At 47.3% G+C, this 24,203-nt stretch overlaps 1 long non-coding RNA gene across 1 annotated transcript; it reads right to left on the reverse strand.

Moving 5' to 3' along the window:
* Window positions 1-21,794: 21,794 nt before the first annotated feature.
* Window positions 21,795-23,697, reverse strand: LOC148683719 (uncharacterized). The gene is made up of 3 exons (XR_015946823.1): window positions 23,327-23,697; window positions 22,196-22,311; window positions 21,795-21,937 (listed from the first exon to the last, which is right to left on the reverse strand). It is a non-coding gene; the product is annotated as an uncharacterized LOC148683719 (long non-coding RNA).
* Between the last annotated feature and the right edge of the window lie 506 nt (window positions 23,698-24,203).

A 24,203-nucleotide genomic window follows, 5' to 3' on the forward strand; every position in this document is an offset into this window, starting at 1 on the left:
AAAAAGAAGAACAAGGAAACAGTGGGGTCACTTAGAGGAGAAGATGGTGAAATGCGAACTGGGGACAGAGAAAAGGCAGAACTCCTCAATGCCTTCTTTGCCTCAGTCTTCTCCAAAAAAGAAAACAACACCCGACCTGAAGAATATGGAGCAGACGATTCAGCAGGGGAAACACAGTCCAGTATAAGTAAGGAGGTAGTACAAGAATACTTGGCTAGTTTGGATGTATTCAAGTCTCCAGGGCCAGATGAACTACATCCAAGAGTATTAAAAGAACTGGCAGAGGTGATTTCAGAACCACTGGCAACAATTTTTGAAAATTTCTGGAGAACAGTCGAAGTTCCAGCTGACTGGAGGAGGGCAAATGTTGTCCCTATTTTCAAAAAGGGGAAAAGAGAGGACCCAAACAATTACTGCCCAGTCAGCCTGACATCAATACCAGGAAAGATTCTAGAGCAGATCATTAAGTAAATGGTCTGTGAGCACCTAGAAAGGAACGCTGTGATCACTAAAAGTCAGCATGGGTTCCTGAAAAATAAGTCATGTCAGACTAATCTGATCTCATTTTTTGACAGAATTACAAGCCTGGTAGATGAAGGGAATGCTGTGGATGTAGCCTATCTTGATTTCAGCAAGGCCTTTGACAAGGTGCCCCATGATATTCTTGTAAAGAAGCTGGTAAAATGTGGGCTAGACAATGCTACCATTCAGTGGATTTGTAACTGGCTGACTGACTGAACCCAAAGGGTGCTCATCAATGGCTCCTCTTCATCCTGGAGAGTAGTGACTAGTGGGGTGCCACAGGGTTCTGGAACATGTCCAGAAGAGGGCAACCAAAATGGTCAAAGGCCTGGAAACAATGCCTTATGAGGAACGGCTTAGGGAGCTGGGTATGTTTAGCCTGGAGAAGAGAAGGTTGAGGGGTGATATGATAGCCATGTTCAAATATATAAAATGATGTCATATAGAGGAGGGAGAAAGGTTGTTTTCTGCTGCTCCAGAGAAGCGGACACGGAGCAATGGATTCAAACTACAAGAAAGAAGATTCCACCTTAACATTAGGAAGAACTTCCTGACAGTAAGAGCTGTTCGGCAGTGGAATTTGCTACCAAGGAGTGTGGTGGAGTCTCCTTCTTTGGAGGTCTTTAAGCAAAGGCTTGACAGCCATCTGTCAGGAATGCTTTGATGGTGTTTCCTGCTTGACTGGGGGTTGGACTGGATGGCCCTTGTGGTCTCTTCCAACTCTTTGATTCTACCCTTGCCTTAAACACAATTGCTTCCAGTTCAGGAAAAGAGTCCCACAGCAATTTGATGCTGCCAGCTGCTGTCAACCTCTTCTTGCCCCCTCTGATCCCCTTTCTCCAATGGGGGGGGGAGAGAGAGAGATGTCTGGTGGTGGGGTTTCAGGAGGGCTCTGAGCCTTTTATTGCAGAGCAGCCCATGAGCTAGACGCGGCTAGCAAAAGGCGTCAAGAATCCCTTCCCCTGCTAGCCACCGGGCTAGTGTTTCTCGTCGCTTGCTAATTTTGTTTAGCATCTCGACAACAACACGAAGCAACAAACAAACAACAAAGTCGTCTCTAATAAGCCCCAGCCGTGTCACCATAGTAACAGAAATCAGAACCACTTCAAGGATCCTGTTGCCTGGGAAGACGATAAAATGTTTTCCATCAATTGCTGTTGGGAAAGTCACAGCTGATAAGCCAGGCAAAGCGAAACCGAGGGGAAAGCAGGGAGCTGTATCTAGTGCGATGGTGGGGAGGAGAATATCTCAGATTAACATGCCCCCCCCAGATACCCCCCCTGGACTTGGGGGGTAGATGCAAGCCCCAGGAGCAATAACCACAAAGGCGTCCTGTCCTGATCTCGCAGACTTTCTTTTCCCTCCTGTCTGTGATGTACAGAATTACAAAAAGACATCTCTAATAATAGAGAGGCCCCCTCGGCACAAATGGCTTTAGGTTTCCATTCGTATGACGGAGCTCCTTTCATCTTCTTTGAACCACATGCAGAGCCCCTTATCTGCCATGAAATCCTGAAACGAGTATTCTTCCTTATGGACTAGAAACGTTAAAGGAACAAGAACTGGTCCCCAATCAGGTGGCATACCGTGTTTCCCCCTTTTTAAGACACCGTCTTATTACTTTTTTTTCTCAAAAAACCACAGGGTGGCTTATTTTTGGTGGGATGTCTTACTCGTATTTTTATTATGAGTCTGAGGGAAGGGAGGTGTGCGTCCCTGGCCCAGCCCTCTCTCCCCAGCCCTGGGATGTTCGCAAAGGGCTGCTCTCTCTCTCCTCTGATGTGGGGACTCACTTAATAGCAATCTGCTACACTGGAGCTTCTTAAATCTAAACCAGTATAATGGAATCTATCTGTGTGATACAGTCCTAGCAGTAGCCTATAGTAAAGCAAATAAGGATCTCTACTAGCCAGCTGCCCAAGACTTAAGTTCCAACAATGTAACACTTTGTAGTGCTAAAATAAAAAAAATCCTTCAGTAGCACCTTAAAGACCAACTAAGTTTTATTTTGGTATGAGTCTTTAAGGTGCTACTGAAGGAATTTTTTTATTTTACTTAGACCCAGACCAACACGGCTACCTACCTGTAACCAGAACTTTGTAGTGCTATCACTGATAGCAAAGAAGCTACCTGCTGAGAACAAAGAAGCCAGCTAAGCAGCAATTAAGATTGCTGACTTGGTAAATGGTAGCAATTGAGAAGCAATTGAGCCAGCGAGGTGAGGAAGCACGTGTTGTTAGGACCGGCAGTTTAACTTTTGTGTAGAGCAGCCTCCGTTTAGCAGCTCGCAAACAGCAAAGGAAAAAGTCCTTAATAAATAAAAAAAAGTCCCCAAGGCAAGGACTGCGATCCAAACTACTTACAAATCCTTAAAGGGGCAGCTCCACAGACAACCAAGCAGCATAAGGTAGAAAGAAAACTGCAGCAGGCTTTTTAAAAGGCTGCCTTATGCCTTCGGTAAAAGCAAGGAAACAACAATCAGACATGGGAGATTCCCGTTAAGAGGAAATCAACATGCATTGAATGGAAGGGAATTTAGGGAAAGGTGGGGGGAAGCGAGAGGTGGGCTGTGTGTGTGTGTGTGTGTGTGTGAGAGAGAGAGAGAGAGAGAGAGAGAGAGAGAGAGAGAGAGACGGGGGGGGGAGAGAGAGAGACAGACGCGCGCACGGAGGTCTCTCCCTAAAAGGGAAAACAGCCTTTGCATTCTTCAATCGCCCCTCTTTTCTTCCTCGTGCCTTCATCTCCTCCCCACCCCACTTTTCTCCCCTTCACCAAGTAGAGCTTACACAGCTTGGCTAAAAAAATATTTTTGGATCCTTTTATTTAAAAAAATGCTCTCAGAAACGGGAAAGGGAAATCACGAGGCTTTGGCAGCCAGCAGCTACGGCTGTTCGGTGCATTTTTACAAGCTTTTAAAGGAAATACGTGTCTGTGGAACGACAGCAAAATGGGGAGAGATTTTTAGGGGGGGGAGTTGGCTGGCGGGAGGGGGGTTATTGCTAGTGGGTGAAGGGTCTATCAGTATGTCTTATTTTCGGGGTATGGCTTGTATCGCGCAATTGCTTAGAAATCCTGCTATGGCTTATATTATGCCTACGTCTTAAAAAGGGGGAAAGACGGTATATGAAATCAAGGGGCAGCGGGGTGGGTGTGGGTGGGGACTGATTCTTAGAACAACCATTCTTTATAACAGGTAGGTAGCCGTGTTGGTCTGAGTCGAAGTAAAATAAAAAAATTCCTTCAGTAGCACCTTAAAGACCAACTAAGTTTTTATCATACCAAAATAAAAACTTAGTTGGTCTTAAAGGTGCTACTGAAGGAATTTTTTTATTTATAACAGCAATTCTTTACTACAGTGGTACCTCGGTTTATGAACACAATTGGTTCTGGAAGTCTGTTCATAAACTGAAGTGTTCATAAACTGAAGCGAACTTTCCCATTGAAAGTAATGGAAAGTGGATTAATCCGTTCCAGACAGTCCACGGAGTACTTAAACTGAAGCGTTCATAAACTGAAGCAAACATTCCCATTGAAAGTAATGGAAAGTGGATTAATCCATTCCAGACGGGTCCGCGGAGTACTTAAACTGAAATGTTCATAAACTGAAGCATGGGTGTAATTGGTTCCGGAAGTCTGTTCATAAACTGAAGCGTTCATAAACTGAAGCGAACTTTCCCATTGAAAGTAATGGAAAATGAATTAATCCGTTCCAGATGGGTCCGCAGCGTTCATAAACCGAAAATTCATAAACTGAGGTTCCACTGTATCACCATCTACAGCAGCATTATTAATTAAATTTGTATACTGCCCTTCATCCAAAGATCACAGCACAAAAATACGAAATGTGAACACTAAATAAATAATAAAACGAAAGCAAACCCATAACCAAAAACTGGTCTCCAGTCAGTGTGGCCTGCAGGCATATGACCAGTGGCAGAATGAGATCTACTGTTCAGATCACTGAAAGTCTGCAGTACTGCTGCCCTTAACCCACCCCTGCTGTCAGGTGAGCTTGTAACATCATCATCATCATCATCATCATCATCATCATCCTCATCCTCAACAACAACAACACAACAACCCTTCCCATCTGACTGGGTTGCCTCAGCCATTCTGGGCGGCTCCCAGCAAAATATAAAAACACCATAAAACATCAACCCCAGCTATGGAAGCATCAGCCCTCTCTGGAAGGCATGGAAACCCTAAAACTGGGGTTGCAGGTCCCACACCTGTACACTAGAGGGCACTGGAGAGCATATGCCCCTGCAAGGTGTTCATTGCTCTTTTCAACCAGAAAGACTACAAAGGCTTCCTGTTCGGGTTGAGGACTTTACCTAGACAATGATATACATTGAAATAATGCTTGGGGAGGGGTCATTGTTTTTTTGGGGGGGTCACACTATGTAGCCCACCTGGGCAGCACATGCACCAGACATATGGGCATAAGAAGATATTGTCCCTTTTAAGCAGGTCATCCTGGATTGACAGAAGCCGCATTGGTTTCTGATCTCAATCCCGGATGCCCCGAGCACTGGACCGAAAGACACACATTTTTTTGGTCCAACTTACCTTGCCACTGCGCAGCGCCCACTCTTCTGGCTGAATGCATGACTAGGGTTGCCAGGATAGGAGCACCCCAGGCCCTGAGGTTCCAGGGCCCAAACCTGAGACCGAGGGGCACCCCCACTGATGTCATAGGGCAGTGTGGTGCATTAAACATTAATTCCAGCTGCTGGAAGCATGCCATTCAAATAAAAGCAACAAGAATTCTAACAAATGAGCAAATGCGTCACTCACTGGTTGGAAATTAAGATAGAAACCTTCGCTCAAGGCAGTTGAGGTGGAGCAGCTCGGTGTTTGGTGTGGAGATAATAATCTGGTCCTTAATACTGTCAAGACCAAGGAACTGGTGGTGGACTACAGGAAGAAAAAGACGGACATTCAGCCCCTGTATATTGGTGGGGACCGGGTGGAGAGGGTGGCTGTATTTAAGTTCTTGGGTGTTACCATCGAGCAGGGTATGACCTGGAGTGCAAATACCACTGCTCTGGTGAAGAAGGCCCAGCAGAGAATATATTTCCTCAGACTTTTAAAAAAAGAACAAGCTGAGTGAGAGACTTCTTCTGGTGTGCTTCTACCGAGGCGCCATAGAGAGCATTCCTACATACTGTATCTGTGCTTGGTTTTCCAGCTGCACAGTCATGGAAAGGAAAGTGCTCCAGAAGGTCATAACTACAGCCCAAAAGATTATCGGTCATCCTCTCCCATCTCTGGAAGAATGATACAATTCCCGTTGCCTTAAAAAAGCAAATAATATTTTACAAGGTTCATCTCATCCTGGATATAGTCTTTCTGCACGGGTTTGCCTTTGGGCAAGAGATACAGAACAATTAAATCAAGAATGAATAGATTAAAAAACAGTTTCTATCCAAGAGCTATAACCATCTTAAATGCTGTAACTAAATAATATGATCTTGGGGAATTGTGATGGGTGTGTGTGTATGTATGTGTGTGTGTGTGTGGCTGTAATTGTGTTTTTGTTTTGTTTTTTATGGGATGGCATTCAATTTTGTTGTACTATGTACAATGACAATAAAGCATCTATCTATCTATCTATCATCTATCTATCTATCTATCTATCATCTATCATCTATCATCTATCTATCTATCTATCTATCTATCTATCTATCTATCTATCTATCTATCTTGTTGCCATGCTTGTTGTGAATTGCTCTTGTGAACGGCCAGTGTTAATGGTGCAATTGCCAGTCAATTCTGTATACGTTCAGTTTCATTTTCTTTCCGTGCGCGCACGCACACACACACACACACGACACTCTCGTCCACCTGGAGACTCAAGCCCAGGGGTCAGCAACCTTTTCCAGCCGTGGGCCAGTCCACCGTCCCTCAGACCATGTGGGGGGCCAGACTATATTTTGGAAACAAAAATGAACGAATTCCTATGCCCCACAAATAACCCAGAGATGCTTTTTAAATAAAAGCACACATTCTAATCATGTAAAAACACCAGGCAGGCCCCACAAATAACCCAGAGATGCATTTTAAATAAAACAACATATTCTACTCATGTAAAAACAGGCTGATTCCCGGACCGTTCGCAGGCTGGATTGAGAAGGCGATTGGGCGCATCCGGCCCCTGGCCCTTAGGTTGCCTACCCCTGCTCAAGCCCTCCCATTGGAGGGGCAAGGCAAACCTGCAGAGTTCAGGTCAGACCTGGGGATCTGTCAGCCTTAGATCTGTGGGTGCCAGGAGACTTGAGGCCCGCCCCTCCTTTATCGACAATCTCAACAATGGGGAGCCAAGTTTCAATGAAGTTAGCGTATTTGACATTACCCCTAAGCAGGCTCCTATGGTGAGTTAAGCCAGCCTGGGGCTGATGGCAGTTGCAGCCCAAAATATCCGGACGGCGCCAGCTTGGCAAAGGCTGAGTTAATCTCTCAGAGAAGCCGTTTTCCGAACTTGGCTAAACTACCCCTTGACCGCAAATCCTGACGGTGACTTCCAGTGCTGCGCCACCTCTATCCGGCAGGGAATTCCTGCTCTCCTTGGGGAACAGCTGGCCCTGCGCGTTGCAGTAGGAGCTGGAAAAGCAGAGGGCTGGCACCCAGGTTCCTTGGCATCCGGGCCAATCTGCTGTAGGCCTCGCAGCTCACTGCATCATCCAGCCTCTGTAGCTGGACTGGCACAAAGGCCTCTGCAGATGGCAGAGCTGTCTGGATCCAGGCCAGGCCAGATTCCTGAGTGCTGGTGCTTCACTTGGCCTTGTGCTTTTAACACAGCACAGGGATCGGCAGCGATGTAGGGTATGTGCAGCAAAGTTATTTGGCGCTGCAATTGCGCCTAATGAGGCAGCCAGCGGATGCCTGCCACGTGGAGACTATGAGGCACGGTTTGATGCTCTCCTGTGGCCCCACAGGTCACTGGCACAGCTTTGGGTTTGTGTTCTGATCCTGCTTTCTCCATGGGAAGGGGTGGGTCAGGTTCCAGCACCATCTGTGCAGTGTGCCAGCCCATAACCAGAAATCCAAGGTGTGCAGGATGGAATATACCGGTAGTTACACACTGGGGCAAAGGGAGGGGCGCCCCTGCAGAAAGACTAGCAGTATAACTGGGGAAACTAGCTCAAAAATCCCCCCATGTCTGAATGCACCCTTTGTCTAAGCGCTGCTGGTTCCCACGCAGGGCTCAGCCCTACCAAACAGAGGAGGAGGGAACAATGGGGCTGGGAACAGGGAGACAAAGGTCTCTAACGAAATCTGCAAGCCCTACTCCCTGATTCAACCCCCTCCCCGTTTTAGGGAGGGAGCTTAAGGGAGTAGCAAACCATGCCTTTTTAAAAAAATTGTAGGTAAGGGTCCTCCAGGGAAAGGTGAGAAGCCCCATATGGGTATCTCCTCTCGCCTGGCTGGTAATTTAAGCACTCAGATAATAGCAGGGGCGGCAGAAACTAGAGAGAGTTGTCAACTGCCGTTTTAAGTCCATTTGAAAAGACCCAAAGTGAAGCAGGTCTAGGATAATGCGCTTGAATTAGCATAAGGTATTGGATTGTTTGAAAAACCAGATTTGCATTTTAATAGCATCTCTGCCCGAGGTCCTGGGTTGGAGTGGCGCTGAACCAGTCAGCAAATTGCGGCTAGTCCTTGTTGAATGTCACCCACTTTGCCAGCAAGGCTCCCTCCCACCCACCCACGCAAACGCAGGACAGAGGCTTCGGGGCCCAGGAGTTTGCTTCGGAAACGATGCCCTAACAGAGCTGGGAACTGCACCAAACTCAGGATGTGGGTTCCTTCCATCTCCACAAAAGGCTCCATTTGATGAAAGCCAGAGCTATTTCTGACACTGCCCACTGTCGCCGAGTTAAAGCCAGCGTCTCCCTGACTCTGAGCTGAATTCCCCGCTCCCCGCAAGCTCAACAGAGATGGGGAAGTGCTGTCTATCACAGCATGCCTCCCTGAGCTTCCGAGCTTCTGAAAAGCAGAGGTGGGGAGCCTGTGGATTCTGCAATAAAATCGCTCCGCGACGATTTAAAAAGCTGCTTGCGTTTGTTCAGGTTAGAAAATAAAATGGACCCTCTGGTCCTGAGCTACATTATCGGCAGGTCGCAACCAACCTCCCTGGCTGCGAGAAATGACAGGCTGTGGGAACCACATTGTTCTTCAGAGTTCGCATGGATGAATGGATGGGCATGTCTGCTGCAGGTGAGCTTCATCCTCTCCGAAGTCACAGACTGTCAGGGACCGCCAGGGCTCCAAGGTGTGTGGCAGAGGCAGCGGGGCCAAGAGGCTGATTCAGGGAGGTGGGCGGCAATTTATGGGGTTTTGTGCCGCCTGCAAGGCAGGAGGAAGGGAAGGGTGCACCAGGAGTGGAGAAAGAGACAGTGCCTGAGCAGGGGGGCAATAGAAAACCCTCCATCTTGTCCTCCGCTGTTTCCGAGGACCAGGAGGGGTTTGAAGAAGCAGGCACAGCAACAACGTCGGTGTAGGGGAAGACGCCAGTTGCTTCTGTGTACCCCATCAGAATGGGACCCAGGTGGCGCTGTGGGTTAAACCACTGAGCCTAGAGCTTGCTGATCAGAAGGTCGGTGGTTCGAATCCCTGTGACGGGGTGAGCTCCCGTTGCTTGGTCCCAGCTCCTGCCAACCTAGCAGTTCGAAAGCATGTCAAAATGCAAGTAGATAAATAGGAACCGCTACAGCGGGAAGGTAAACGGCGTTTCCATGTGCTGCTCTGGTTTGTCAGAAGCGGCTTTGTCATGCTGGCCACATGACCCGGAAGCTGTACGCCGGCTCCCTCGGTCAATCATGAGCGCGCAACCCCAGAGTCGGTCACGACTGGACCTAATGGTTAGGGGTCCCTTTACCTTTACCTTTTACCCCATCAGAGGAGGGGACTTAAGTTTGGGCATAGATGTGACCACGCTGTTGCTTCAACAGTCCAACAGTCCAGAGCACAATTCTCAGGAGGGGATGCCAGCTACGTAGTCACCAGAAACTTGTGCCAGGCGCCATCTGCAGCCTGCAGTGGGCCCTGTTGGGCATTCCCACAGCTGCAACGAGCCCCACTGGGCCTACCTGTGGCCACGACGGGCCTTGTGGTGCCTACATGCAGCCGTAGCAGGCCCCGCTGGGCCTTCCTGCGGCTACAACAGCCACCCCCCCAAGGTTGAGTGGAACCCGGCGTGTGTGCCATGTGTGCATGTTCTGCACACCTCAGAAGCTACCATAAGTCAATGCTTTGTCAATAAAGAATTAGACTACTGGTCGTCTGTTCTCCTTGGGCTGGGAGGAACCAGCTGGGGGATCTCCACGGGAAGAAGGTTCAGTGCCCAGGGAGTGGTGGTGGGACAATGATGAGTGATCCGAGGGTGAAGACGGGGAGGAGGAGTTGTCAGAAGCTGAAGAGGTAACAGGGCTAAGTGAGCGGGGAGAGTCTGTGGCAGAGAGAAGTCCAGAATCAGAGGCAGAAGCTGAAGCAGGAGAGGAGGGAGGCCAAGATACAGGCAGGAGTCTGGATGGTGAAGAAGTCAGGGTGTCTCCCCCTCCTGCTGAGACAAGCTCCCCTTCCCTCTGGTCTCCCAGAACCAGAAGAGACATGAAAAGGATGGAGGAGAGGTTGCCTACACTCAGACACAGTATCCATTTGCTGGGGGGGGGGAACCCCTGGAGAGGAGGGGACTTAGGCAGCTGTGGGGAGGCAGGGACCTTTAGTCTCAGCAACTGCTTCATGGGGGCAAGACCTGCTAGAGATGAGTTGCTGCGCTCTTTAGGCCTGGCACTCCTGTGTCAATCCTACTTTTGCAAATAAAGAGTAAATTCCAATTTGTACAGTCTTACTCACTGCTGGGTGGAGGCAGGGCTATGCTGTTGATCCAACAGTCCAGCTCAGAGTACAATCCTAGGGAGGAGATGTGCCAGCTGCTTGGTCGTCAGAACTTACTGCTATAAGCATGTGCTTTGTCAATAAAGAATTAAATTAAACTTCTGGCTGTTTGTCCTCCTTGAGCTGGGTGTGCGAAGAAGAAGAAGAAGAAGAAGAAGAAGAAGAAGAAGAAGAAGAAGAAGAAGAAGAAGAAGAAGAAGAAGAAGAAGAAGAAGAGTTTGGATTTGATATCCTGCTTTATCACTACCCGAAGAAGTCTCAAAGCAGCTAACATTCTCCTTTCCCTTCCTCCCCCACAACAAACCCTCTGTGAGGTGAGTGGGGCTGAGAGACTTCAGAGAAGCGTGACTAGCCCAAGGTCACCCAGCAGCTGCATGTGGAGGAGCAGGGAAGCGAACCCGGTTCCCCAGATTACGAGTCTACCGCTCTTAACCACTACACCACACTGGCTCACTGCTCAGGACACAGTTGGCACTGCTAGAGCACCGGGGGGGGGGGCACCTGTGTGCTCCAGACTCCAAATCCCATCAACCCCAACCAGCACTGACAATGGTCATAGGGGATGGGAGCTGTAGCCTAGTGACACCTGGAGGGGCCTGGCTTCCTTGTCCCTGCCTGAAATGACACGACTGTGCTGTTCAGATCACTCGGGTGTTTATATTTCACATCACTGAGCCACTGGTGGACGAAGGGGGGGCAGGGGGAGCAGTCTGCCCCAGGTGCCATCCCTGGCGGGGTGCCCGTCAGGACACACGCTGTGCACCACACACCCTCCAGGACGTGTGTCATGCCCCCGGGACACACGCCACACCCCTGCGGGCGGTGCACCATGCCATGGCCCCGGGATGTGCGCCAGCCCCGCCCCCACCTGTTCTCCGCTCCTGGCGCCAGAGGCATGTAGCTCCGCCACTGCACTGAGCCCAGTGCACGCTGCTCTAAATTTTAGAAACATTCCGCACCAAGAAAAGGCGGGTTCTGCAATCGGGGTCAATTATGCAAATGTGCACCATTTCTCTTCCATGTGGATGTTGGAAGTTAAGACTCATTGATGCCTCTGGTCCACTAGGTGTTGTTGGACTACAACTCTCATCTTTCCTGGCTCTTGACCAGGTTGACAGGGGCTGAAGGGACTTGCAGTTCAGCAGGGTCTACAGGTGAATCAAACAAGTTCAGTTTCTCACCCCCCTCCCTGGTTATATATATATATATATATATATATATATATATATATATATATTAAGGTGCTACACCCAATATGCCAGCATGTTTGGAAAACTCAGCAATGGCCAGAGGATTGGAGAAGATCAGTCTACATCCCAATTCCAAAGAAGGGCAGTGCCAAAGAATGCTCCAACTACCGCACAATTGCGCTCATTTCACACGCTAGCAAGGTTATGCTCAAAATTCTACAAGGCAGGCTTAGGCAGTATGTGGACCGAGAACTCCCAGAAGTGCAAGCTGGATTTCGAAAGGGCAGAGGAACCAGAGACCAAATAGCAAACATGCGCTGGATTATGGAGAAAGCTAGAGAGTTCCAGAAAAACGCCTACTTCTGCTTCATTGACTATGCAAAAGCCTTTGACTGTGTCGACCACAGCAAACTATGGCAAGTTCTTAAAGAAATGGGAGTGCCTGATCACCTCATCTGTCTCCTGAGAAATCTCTATGTGGGACAAGAAGCTACAGTTAGAACTGGATATGGAACAACTGATTGGTTCAAAATTGGGAAAGGAGTACGACAAGGTTGTATATTGTCTCCCTGCTTATTTAACTTATATGCAGAATTCATCACGCGAAAGGCTGGACTAGATGAATCCCAAGCCGGAATTAAGATTGCTGGAAGAAATATCAACAACCTCAGATATGCAGATGACACAACCTTGATGGCAGAAAGCGAGGGGGAATTAAAGAACCTTTTAATGAGGGTGAAAGAGGAGAGCGCAAAATATGGTCTGAAGCTCAACATCAAAAAAACCAAGATCATGGCCAGTGGTCCCATCACCTCCTGGCAAATAGAAGGGGAAGAAATGGAGGCAGTGAGAGATTTTACCTTCTTGGGCTCCTTCATCACTGCAGATGGTGACAGCAGTCACGAAATTAAAAGACGCCTGCTTCTTGGGAGAAAAGCAATGACAAACCTAGACAGCATCTTAAAAAGCAGAGTCATCACCTTGCCGACAAAGGTCCGTATAGTTAAAGCTATAGTTTTCCCAGTAGTGATGTATGGAAGTGAGAGCTGGACCATAAAGAAGGCTGATTGCCGAAGAATTGATGCTTTTGAATTATGGTGCTGGAGGAGACTCTTGAGAGTCCCATGGACTGCAAGAAGATCAAACCTATCCATTCTTAAGGAAATCAGCCCTGAGTGCTCCCTGGAAGGACAGATCGTGAAGCTGAGGCTCCAATACTTTGGCCACCTCATGAGAAGAGAAGAATCCTTGGAAAAGACCCTGATGTTGGGAAAGATTGAGGGCACTAGGAGAAGGGGACGTCAGAGGACAAGATGGTTGGACAGTGTTCTCGAAGCTACGAACATGAGTTTGACCAAACTACGGGAGGCAGTGCAAGACAGGAGTGCCTGGCGTGCTATGGTCCATGGCGTCACGAAGAGTCGGACACGACTAAACGACTAAACAACAACAACAACAACAACAACAACAACAACAACAACAACAACAACATATATATGTTGTTGTTGTTGTTGTTTAGTCGTTTAGTCATGCCCGACTCTTCGTGACCCCATGGATCAGAGCATGCCAGGCACTCCTGTCTTCCACTGCCTCCCGCAGTTTAGTAGCTTTGAGGACACTGTCCAACCATCTCGTCCTCCATATATATATGTTGTTGTTGTTGTTTAGTTGTTTAGTCATGCCCGACTCTTCGTGACCCCATGGATCAGAGCACGCCAGGCACTCCTGTCTTCCACTGCCTCCCGCAGTTTAGTAGCTTTGAGGACACTGTCCAACCATCTCGTCCTCTGTCGTCCCCTTCTCCTAGTGCCCTCAATCTTTCCCAGCATCAGGGTCTTTTCCAGCGAGTCTTCTCGTCTCATGAGGTGGCCAAAGTATTGGAGCCTCAGCTCCAATAACCCTAACCCTAACCCTAACCCTAACCTTAAATCAATGACTTCCCTTCTTCTCTTTCTGTGGTTCATTTTGCATACCACCCATCCCTGCATATTTTACATGAACTAAACCATTCAGTAAACCCACTGTTACATAAAACTTATTTGCACTGTTGAATTCATCTTAATGCTACCAGCGTTTCTAAATAAACACAGTTTTCACCCATATATTCAGTAAACACTTTCCAGTCTTCTTTAAACGTACATTCTTCTTGTTCTCTTATTCTATAAGTTAAATCTGTGAGCTGCACATATTCCATCAGTTTGACTTGCCATTCTTCCTTCTCGCTCCTTTTCCATTTTGGGCCACAGTAGTAGCATACATAAATAGTCTTTTGTGACACCTGGGAATTTCCCTCTGAATTATCCCCAACAAAAAGGACTCGGATGGGTTTTTTTTTTTTTTTGGAAAGGTACTTTTAAACTTTTAAAATTATTTTTAAAGCCATCATGAAAATTTACCAGTAATTTTCTTCTAATGCACACGAATACACACATTTTTTGCAAAGCAATTTCCCCTGATAGGATGTATTTTACCCTTGTATGTGCACATTTGGCGCATGCTACTTGGCTGGAGAACTACACTGTCAGATCTGGAGAACTGCGAACTTTGGAGGATGCCTATGGCTTTGGTTTCACAGATTGTTTCGCAAGTTGCAGAATCTGCAGGTTCGCCTTTAAATACGGACTGCATCGAATTTCTCCCATCCCTGATTTGGAGGTGGCCACTGTGATTAAGCAGGAGCCATCCATGTATGAAGGGAAACGGGTGGCGCTGTGGGTTAAGCCACAGAGCCTAGGGCTTGCCAATCAGAAGGTCAGCGGTTCGAATCCCTGCAACCGGGTGAGCTCCCGTTGCTCGGTCTCAGCTCCTGCCAACCTAGCAGTTCGAAAGCACGTCAAAGTGCAAGTAGATAAATAGGGACCGCTCTGGCGGGAAGGTAAACGGCGTTTCTGTGTGCTGCTCTGGTTGGCCAGAAGCAGCTTAGTCATGCTGGCCACATGACCCGGAAGCTGTATGTCGGCTCCCTCGGCCAATAAAGCGAGATGAGCGCCGCAACCCCAGAGTCAGTCATGACTGGACCTAGTGGTCGGGGTCACTTTACCTTTATCCACGTATGTAGAGAGAGTCAGTGCCGTGTACAGGACCGTCTTAAGCGCCCCTGGCGCCGTGGAGCGACGGATCCCTCCGGCGCCCCCCACCCCATTTCCCAGCGCAGTGGGTGGGTGGGCGCAGCACGCAGCGCGGCTGCTACAGGCACTGCTGCACGGCGGGCGGGCAGGCACAGGCTGTGGGCTGTGGGCTGTGGGCTGTGGGCGCAGCTGCGCGGCGAACCGGCGGACCGGCCGGCCAGCGGGTGGGCGCAGCTCGCGGCGCCCTCCTGGCGGGCCGGCACCATGGTGCCCTGCGCCACCCAGCCTGGCCGTAGGGCCGGCCCTGGCCGTGTAGGGGCTCCTAGTCCCCTCTCAGCCATGAGGCTCACTGGGTGACCTTGGGGGTCAATCACTGCCTCTCAGCCTCACTGACCTTATAGGGTTGCTGCAAGGATTAAATGAAGGTACTGGCACGAGGAATCGTGCGTGCCACCTTATCTCCTTGCGGAAAAAGGTCGTTTAGAAATGCAATCAATCAACAACATAAATGAATATTCTGAACCATTTCCAGCTTGCAGTGCTTGTGAAGAGGGGCCTGAGCCCGGGCACAGATCCAGACCACGTGCCCTTTTCCATGTGCCCTTTCCACTTTCCTGACCGCTAGCCTTTGTTCTGCATCCTGCAAACCGAGCACGGAAATAGCTTGGTCACAAGACTGTAGCGATGGGGAAAGGATAGCATCAGTTCAATGTTAAACTCACCTTAAGGGTGCCATAGGCACTTGGATGCATTAGGTGGCAGTATAGATCAGGGTTTGGCATTGTGTCCAACGGAAAGCAGGGAACTGAGGGCAGGAATAAGGTGGTGTTTCAGAGGCTCCCCTTGAGTTTTCTGCGTTCATTAAAAATAAAGGAAAGGCGAGCCTCTAAGTCTGTGGTTCTCACTGGGTGTGGCGCTCCATACTGGTGTGAGATGAGAGGGTGGCAAGTGTGGCTGAAGATTCAGAATCCAAAAAAACATTGCAAGTTGTGCAATGGCAAAGGATGACGGGGGTGAGGGCAGAGATTTTATTTGGTTCACGTGCAGAGGTCAACCTGCCTAATCCGGACATTTTGAAGTGACTTACAAAACAAAATGCAGCCTTCCTTCAAATTCTGCAGTGCAGTTCTCCACGCAGGTAATGAGTAAAAAAGAAGAAGAAGCACGTATTAAGGTGAAATGCAAAGAAAATGTGCATATTAGTGAAACTGTCGTGCAAAAATGCCTCATAATAAGGGAAATTGCTTTGCAAAATAATAAATAAATGCCTACATTAGGAGAAATTCTTCAGACGATGCTGGTGGCTTCTGTTCTGTTCTTTTAATCACAGACTGATGTAGAAATGCAGAGAACAGAACTTTAGACTGGAAAAATGAGAAACCGAGAGTAACCACTCTTGACAGATTTGGCCATCCTTGCTGGAGCCACAGAGGCAACAGCTGGTGCAGAGAAGCTTTTTCACAGCTCATCGTGTCCAAAACAGAGCTGTGTATTATTTCATTTTGGGGTGTGTGTGACATATCCATCCTCTGCTGGGCGAGATTAAAAGCCAGTTTGCGGATCTGGTGTTTTGTCAGCGATCCAAGGCGTCATTTGTGCTGTTCCCAGGCCAAGCCCTTACCCAAGGTAGGATCTTGTCAGCTGCCGACAGCTGCCTGCTCTTCTCCCTAGAGTTAGGTGTTCCATGGGGCGCTTTAGGAGGGAGGGGCTGATGTGGCATATAGCCTCGCCGATTGGCCCTTGGGTGGGAGCCAATGGCAGGTGTCGAGGGTGCGCAGAACATCCCATTTTGCCAATGGTCCATTGCAGCTCACAAGCAAAGATTTTGATTTGTAATATTGTTATGAATTTTGCAAAGGGGCAGGCTCGCATAATCTCCTTTTTAAAAATAATTTTTATTAGATTTTACAGTTTAATATTCAACACATTTATTATATAAAAAAGACAAAATGAAAGAAAGTGAGGCTCCCCCCCCAACGCCATGACTTCCCTCAACTTCCACTTCTGGTTCTTTAAGTACATGCTACTTTCTGCTTAGGACGCGGGTGGCGCTGTGGTCTAAACCACAGAGCCTAGGGGCTTGCCAATCAGAAGGTTGGCGGTTCGAATCCCCGCGACGGGAGCTTGGTCCCTGCTCCTGCCAACCTAGCAGTTCCAAAGCATGTCAAAGTGCAAGTAGATAAATAGGTACCGCTCCGGTGGGAAGGTAAACGGCATTTCCTTGCGCTGCTCTGGTTAGCCAGAAGCAGCTTAGTCATGCTGGCCACATGACCCGGAAGCTGTACGCCAGCTCCCTCACCGGTAAAGCAAGATGAGCGACACAATCCCAGAGTCGTTTGTGACTGGACCTAACGGTCAGGGGTCCCTTTACCTTTACCTGCTTTCTGCTAAATTTTTATCTTACTTTTCATGATCTTTTTACTAAATGCTCTTATATTCTTATCATTTTTATACCAAATTTTCTTTCAAATTGCATCTTGCACTTAATTATTTTCCGTATTGTTGTTTCTTAGCCTTTACTTTGTTTTCTTAATTGTTAGCGTTTACTCAAACCCTGCTCATGAGTCCAATTCTTTACAATTTCTGTATATACAACATACACAGTTCCCAGTTCTTTTTAAAGTCTCTGTTGTCACTGTCTCTGAAGTCTTCCTGCATATTCTGCATATTCCATAAGATTCCATAAGATAATAATAATAATAATAATAATAATAATAATAATAATAATAATAATTTATTATTTATACCCCGCCCATCTGGCTGGGTTTCCCCAGCTACTCTGGGTGGCTTCCAACAGAAAAATAAAATAAAATAATTGATTAAACATTAAAAGACTGCTTTAACTTGCCATTCTTCCTTTGTTGGTATCTTGTCGTCCTTCCATTTTTGAAAGGTTCACCATAATCTCCAGTCAGTGAAGAGCTGGAATAGGAGCAAACTCATGAATTCAGGAAGCAAGGTTTGGTTAATTAAAACTAAGCCAAGTGCTGTGGCATAGGTGTGTGAGAGAGGTGGCAAGAGTGTTTTTAGAAAACTGTGCTTGGAAGAAGAAGGCAGAGAAGAAAGCGAGACTCCAGTGCTGCAAAAAGAAAAGAGAAAAAAAAAAGAATAAGAAAAAGGACAAGGTAAAGGACCTTGCTGACAAAGGTCCGTATAGTTAAAGCTATGGTTTTCCCAGTAGTGATGTATGGAAGTGAGAGCTGGACCATCAAGAAGGCTGATCACCGAAGAATTTATGCTTTTGAATTATGGTGCTGGAGGAGACTCTTGAGAGTCCCATGGACTGCAAGAAGATCAAACCTATCAATTCTGAAGGAAATCAGCCCTGAGTGCTCACTGGAAGGACAGATGCTGAAGCTGAGGCTCCAATACTTTGGCCACCTCATGAGAAGAGAAGACTCCCTGGAAAAGACCCTGATGTTGGGAAAGATTGAGGGCACTAGGAGAAGGGGACGGCAGAGGATAAGATGGTTGGACAGTGTTCTCGAAGCTACCAACATACGTCTGACCAAACTGCGGGAGGCAGTAGAAGACAGGAGTGCCTGGCGTGCTATGGTCCATGGGGTCACGAAGAGTCGGACGCAACTAAACGACTAAACAACAACAGCAAAGGACCCCTGGACGGTTAAATCCAGTTGTAGGGTTGCGGCGCTCATCTCGCTTTCAGGCCAAGGGAGCTGGCATTTGTCCACAGACAGCTTTCCAGGTCATGTGGCCAGCATGACTAAACCATTTCTGGCGCAACGGAAACGAGAGCACACAGAAACGCTGTTTACCTTCCCACCGCAGCAGGTACTATTTATCTACTTGCTTTCGAACTGCTGGGTTGGCAGGAGCTGGGGCAGAGCAACAGGAGCTCACCCTGTCACGAGGATTCGAACCGCCGACCTTCTGATCGGTAAGCCCTAGGCTCAGCGGTTTAGACCACAGCGCCACCTGCGTCCCTAGCACAGGCCTTACGTTCTGGAAACAAAATGTCCTGCGTTGGCCTGGTTTAAGGACAAAAGTTGGATGGGGGACCTCTTGGATTCCCCCCGTCTGACAGGTCCATAAGGCTTAGAAGTGTCCCATGTTCGTGCTTCCTTCCACTTCTGCACCCAGGAATGAAATGCTTAAGTTCAGTTTTCACTCTTCTCCATTGACTTCAGCTACAAAACTGTCCAACCTGTTTGGTAATGTTGATCCGTTTGTCATGATCCAGAGGATCTCTAGGCCTGTCTGCTGTCCGAAGCCGGTTTATGGGTCCTAAATTAAGGGGGGGCACCAACGGTGCCCAAGTGTTGGGGGGGTTGCAGGAGGGGGAGGGACTAAACTCCGTTTCTCACTCCCTTAATGAGGCTATTTTTAGAAGGGTTTATGTCTATATTGAGGATCAGGTGCTCGCTAAAAATAACTCCAGAAGCTCATTGCGCCGGAGACAGCAGAGGCTTTGCTGACTCTGGAATGAGTCATGTGACGGATGAAGCTCTCTCTAGCTTTTGCCAAAGCTTAGTGCTGAAATTTGTATTCCATTTTTTCTGGGAGAAAAACGCCCAGTATTTGTCAATTCCAGCGAGCAGCAATACCAGGAGATGGCTGATAGCCTTCCTTAAGCGGGAAGGGTCCTAGCTCAGTGAAACCGCCTTGGTCATGCTAGCTGATGATCTCCCATGGGCTAGGGACAGAGGTAGAAGCTGTTTCCTGGTTCTGCTGCATCTCTCAGCTGCTTTTGATACCATTAACCACGGTATCATTCTGGACCATCTCGGGGGGGTTGGGGGAACTGGGAGTCCCTGTTATGCAGTGGTTCCACTCCTTCCTCTTGGGCTGTGTCCAGAAAGTGGCATTGGGGGATAAGGGTTTGGACCCCTGGGTGCTCACTTGTGAGGAGGCTCAGGGCTCCATCCTCTCCCCCACACTTTTTTATCATCTATATGAAGCCACTGGGATAAATCATCAGGGGGTTTGGGCTGAGTGTTCACCAGTATGCTGATGATACCCAGCTCTACCTCTCCTTTAAATCAGAACCAGGGAAGGCAGTGAATGTCCTGCTAATAATCACCAGAGTGAGAGTCTTAGTGCTGGACCACAAAACGGGAAATTCCATGATCGAAACAGAAGCCAGGATTGGCTTCTGCGATCTGGGATGTCCCGTTTAAAGTGGGACAGTTGGGGGATCTGCACATCTCTCTCTCTCTCTCTCTCTCTCTCTCTCTCTCTCTCTCTCTCTCTCTCTCTCTCTCTCTCTCTCCTCTCTCATGTGTGTGTTTGCAACAGGTAAAGTCTACTCCCTGAGCACATTCACAAGCCATTATCTGCATACCAAAGTTTCAGTAAGGTAAAGGTACCTCTGACCATTAGGTCCAGTCGCGGACGACTCTGGGGTTGTGGCGCTCATCTTGCTCTATAGGCCGAGGGAGCCGGCGTTTGTCCGCAGACAGCTTCCGGGTCATGTGGCCAGCATGACAAAGCCGTTTCTGGCGAACCAGAGCAGCACACAGAAACGCCGTTTGCCTTCCCGCCGGAGCAGTACCTACTTATCTACTTGCACTTTGACGTGCTTTCGAACTGCTAGGTTGGCAGGAGCTGGGGCCGAGCAACGGGAGCTCGCCCCGTTGCGTTGCGGGGATTCAGTACTTTCAGCCAATTCAATCATCCTGCCCAATTGAGCCTGGAAAGTATCTCAGGTCGGGAGAACTTCCAGAGGTGGGTGGGGAATTCAGGAAGTTAAGGTGCCCTCCAGATTCTTAGCTTTTTCACAGAACTTAAGGGGAGCTTGATGAGTAAGAGGGAAATAAATTAATCATTTGAGGCAACTCCATGGAAAGCAGAGTCCAGTGTGTGGCTCTTTTCTGCAGCACACTTTGCCCCTTTGGAACATTCTGACCCCATCAGGCAATTGCAGAGCCCGCAAGACGGCCACAAGCCTCCGCTGTCAGGAATGTGCGCTGGGGCTGTGGGACAATGAGCATGGAGCGCAGCCTCTGTCTCGGAGGAGAAGCTGTACCTGGGCGAAGAGATCTTTGAGTGGGTTGCAGCAGCTGTTCCCTCCTGCCATAGGCAGCTTTTCAGAGAATCACTGGAACACGGCGTGCCGAGACCTTTGTCAGCAAAGGACCCGTAAATGTCATCTGGAGCATCTCCTACCAGAATAGCCCGGCTGTTAATTTCAACAAGGATTACGACATATTGGCCTCTTCTAAGAGAGCAGCAGGAGCAGGTCAATGGCAGGACAACGCCAAAGAGGGTAAAAGTGTGGGGTTTCTTGGTAAAGTTTTTATTTTTCAATAGAAAGTTTAATTTTATTGTTTAAAAGCACGATGAATAAAAACACAAATATACATAATAAGAATACACAAAGTTACAAATTCAGAAAAAAAGAAAAGGAAAAAAAAGAAAAAGAAGAAAAAAGCTATAAAGCCTTATCTAAAAAAACATTCAAACCAAGTCTGTCCTCTAGGAAAAAAAGAAAAGATACAGAATATATACACTCATTACCTTTGTACACAGATACTTCCCATCACTTTTGTTATACATTTTTATCTATCTTGTCTTTCACAGGTTCTTACTAACAGTATCCTTTTTTCCTTTTCTTATCCATTCCAATCATTTCTAATTTTCTCAAACATCATTTGATATCCATGAGTAGAGAGTTATTTGGATAGTATATTTTAAGATATTTTTTGTACACACTCCACTCTTTTGTAACTTTTTGCACAGGTATGTCTCTTATTGAATCGGTCAGTTTTGCCAATCTTATATAATTTAACATCTGTATTTGCCAATCTGTTGTTGTGGGTAGCATCTCGCTTTTCTTGGTAAAGTTTTTAAAGAAAACAGAGAGAAGGGTTTCAACAACAGACAAAAAATTAAAAGATGAAGCTTTAAAGAAGACACATAGAATGAGTACATGGGTTAAATAAACAAAGTCCAAGTAACAAATATTAACATTATCTGATTGCCGATTATAATCCCAGACTTGCCAGACTTGGAATGAGGGTTATCTTGAAAACTGTCCTTCTGAAAATTGGCTGCCCAGATAAATTTGTAAACATCATTCAGCTCCTCCATGACAATATGACAGCAACAGTCGCAGATAACAATGGCTCTCAAAGTGAACCATTCACAGTGGGATCAGGTGTTAAACAGGGTTGTGTTATTGCCCCAACTCTATTCATTATTTCCATTGGCATGATCCTACACTTTGTCAAAGGGAAACTCCCCACAGGAGTAGAAATCATATATCGAACAGATGGAAAGCTCTTCAATCTGAACAGGCTGAAAGCAAAAAGTAAGGTTACCGTAACATCCATCTTAGAGCTTCAGTATGCTGATGACAACGTAGTGTGTGCACGCTCAGAGGATGAGCTCCAAACCATCCTAAATATCTTTGCAGAAGCTTACGAAAAGCTTGGCCTATCACTCAACATCCAAAAAACCAAAGTGCTGCACCAACAAGTACAAAATAACCCCTCTGCAGCGCCACAAATCCAACTCAGTGATGTAACATTGGAAAATGTTGATCACTTCTCCTACCTAGGCAGTTTCCTTTCCACAAGGGCCAACTTTGATGCCGAAATCCAGCATCGCCTGAGCTCTGCAAGGGCAGCTTTCTCCTGATTGAAGTGTAGAGTGTTTGAGGACTGGAACATCTGCAGGGAAACCAAAGTGCTTGTTTACAAAGCTATTGTAGTGCCAACCTTACTATATGCCTGTGAAACATGGATCACTTATAAACGCCATCTCCAACTCCTCGTAAGATTCCATCAACGGTGTCTCCGAAAAATTTTACACATCACTTGTGAAGACAAGCAAACTAATATCAGTGTGCTGGAAGGAGCAAAGATCACCAGTGTTGAAGCAATGATTCTTCAACATCAACTTCGTTGGACTGGTCATGTTGTACGGATGCCTGATGATCGTCTTCCAAAGCAACTACTCTATTCCGAACTTAAAAATGGAAAGCTTAATGCTGGTGGTCTACAAAAGAGGTTTCAAGACTGTCTCAAGGCAAATAAAAAAAAAGTAGTATAAACACCAACAACTGGGAAACACTGACCTGCGAGGGCTCCAGTTGGAGAACAGCATTTACCAAAGGTGTAATGGGCTTTGAAGAAACTCGATCTCAGCACGCAAGGGAGAAACGTGCTAAGAGGAAGGCACGCTTGGCAAATCCACACCGTGATCAACCCCCACCCGGAAACCAATGTCCCCACTGTGGAAGGACATGTGGATCCAGAATTGGCCTCCACAGTCACTTACGGACGCGTAGTTAAAACTGTGTTTATGGAAGACAATCTTTCTCGGCTACGAGTGATCGCCGAAGAAGAAGAATCTTGAAAATGATGAGCTGAGTGCAGGGTTGGGACCAAAGTTGGCAAGAAGGCGCAGGACATGACCCCCACCAGAGGTACTACCCCTCCCTTAACACCCCCACACCCCAAAACAACACATTAATCTTTTGAAAATATGCTTGCGTCATACACAGACAAATACCATGCAGTACAGATATTATTTACGTCTTCCTTTCCTCCCTTCCCATTTTGACTTTGCTCTAGTGAAGCTTCGCCAGTCCAGCCTCCTGCTAAACCATTCTCAGACTCTGCAAATTATTAATAACGGGGAAGCTGCTTCTCCCTCCTCTTTCCCAAATGATTATGCATCCACCTGCGCCAGCTGCTGCCCTCTTGCCCATCCGATCACACGGCAGAGCCTGACGTCACCTTGCCCCCTGGTTCCATCTGCTTTTTGGGATCCTGGCAATGTGTGAGGTTATTTATCTGCTGAGTGAGCAGCACCGCTGTTCTCCACCTCAAGAGAGAAGTATTAGATGGTGACACAACATTCCTGAAAGATTAAAGAAACGAGAGCAAACATGTGGTACCAAGACAACAGCACACTCCCACGCTGCCTGGGCAGAGGGGCCGCTGATGGAGGGAACAAAACTATACTGTAAAGGCGGTTTTTGTCCCTGGGAGGCATGCTTCAGATGTCATAATGTATATGCACCAACAACCTTCACATATACAAGAAGTTTCAAAAATGTGTACAAAATCTCACGCTCGAGGTCTTAAAGGTCCAGTATAAAGTGCAATAATCAAGTCCGATAGTAAAGTGCTATGATGTATCATGCGTTCTTATCTCTTCCCATGCGTTCTTATCTCATCCGACGGGTGGCCAGCTTCTTTCCCGTTTCACAGGAATGGTTTCCTCAGGGGGCGGACTCTTTCTTAAGTAATAAATTTGTATAAATTTATATGATGCACCATACATACTTATACATTTTTTTAAAACATTGTACAGAAATGTTTAAAATACTCACCAAAGGTTCATGTGCAAATGCTTAACAAGACTACCGAAGCTCACAATCCTCAAAGATTGATGAAAATGCAACAGTTACTTCCAAGGTTAAATACAAGGTTCAATCAGTAAATCATTTCAAATCAACCACTCCTTGCTAGAAGTACACCAGCAACTCTTAAAGATATACAACTGTTAATAATCTCATGAATAGGATAAAAAAGTTCCCCACCAAATCCTTGAA

This window comes from Zootoca vivipara, chromosome 13, assembly GCF_965207765.1.
Source record: "Zootoca vivipara chromosome 13, rZooViv2.hap1.1, whole genome shotgun sequence".
Lineage (NCBI taxonomy): Eukaryota > Metazoa > Chordata > Lepidosauria > Squamata > Lacertidae > Zootoca > Zootoca vivipara.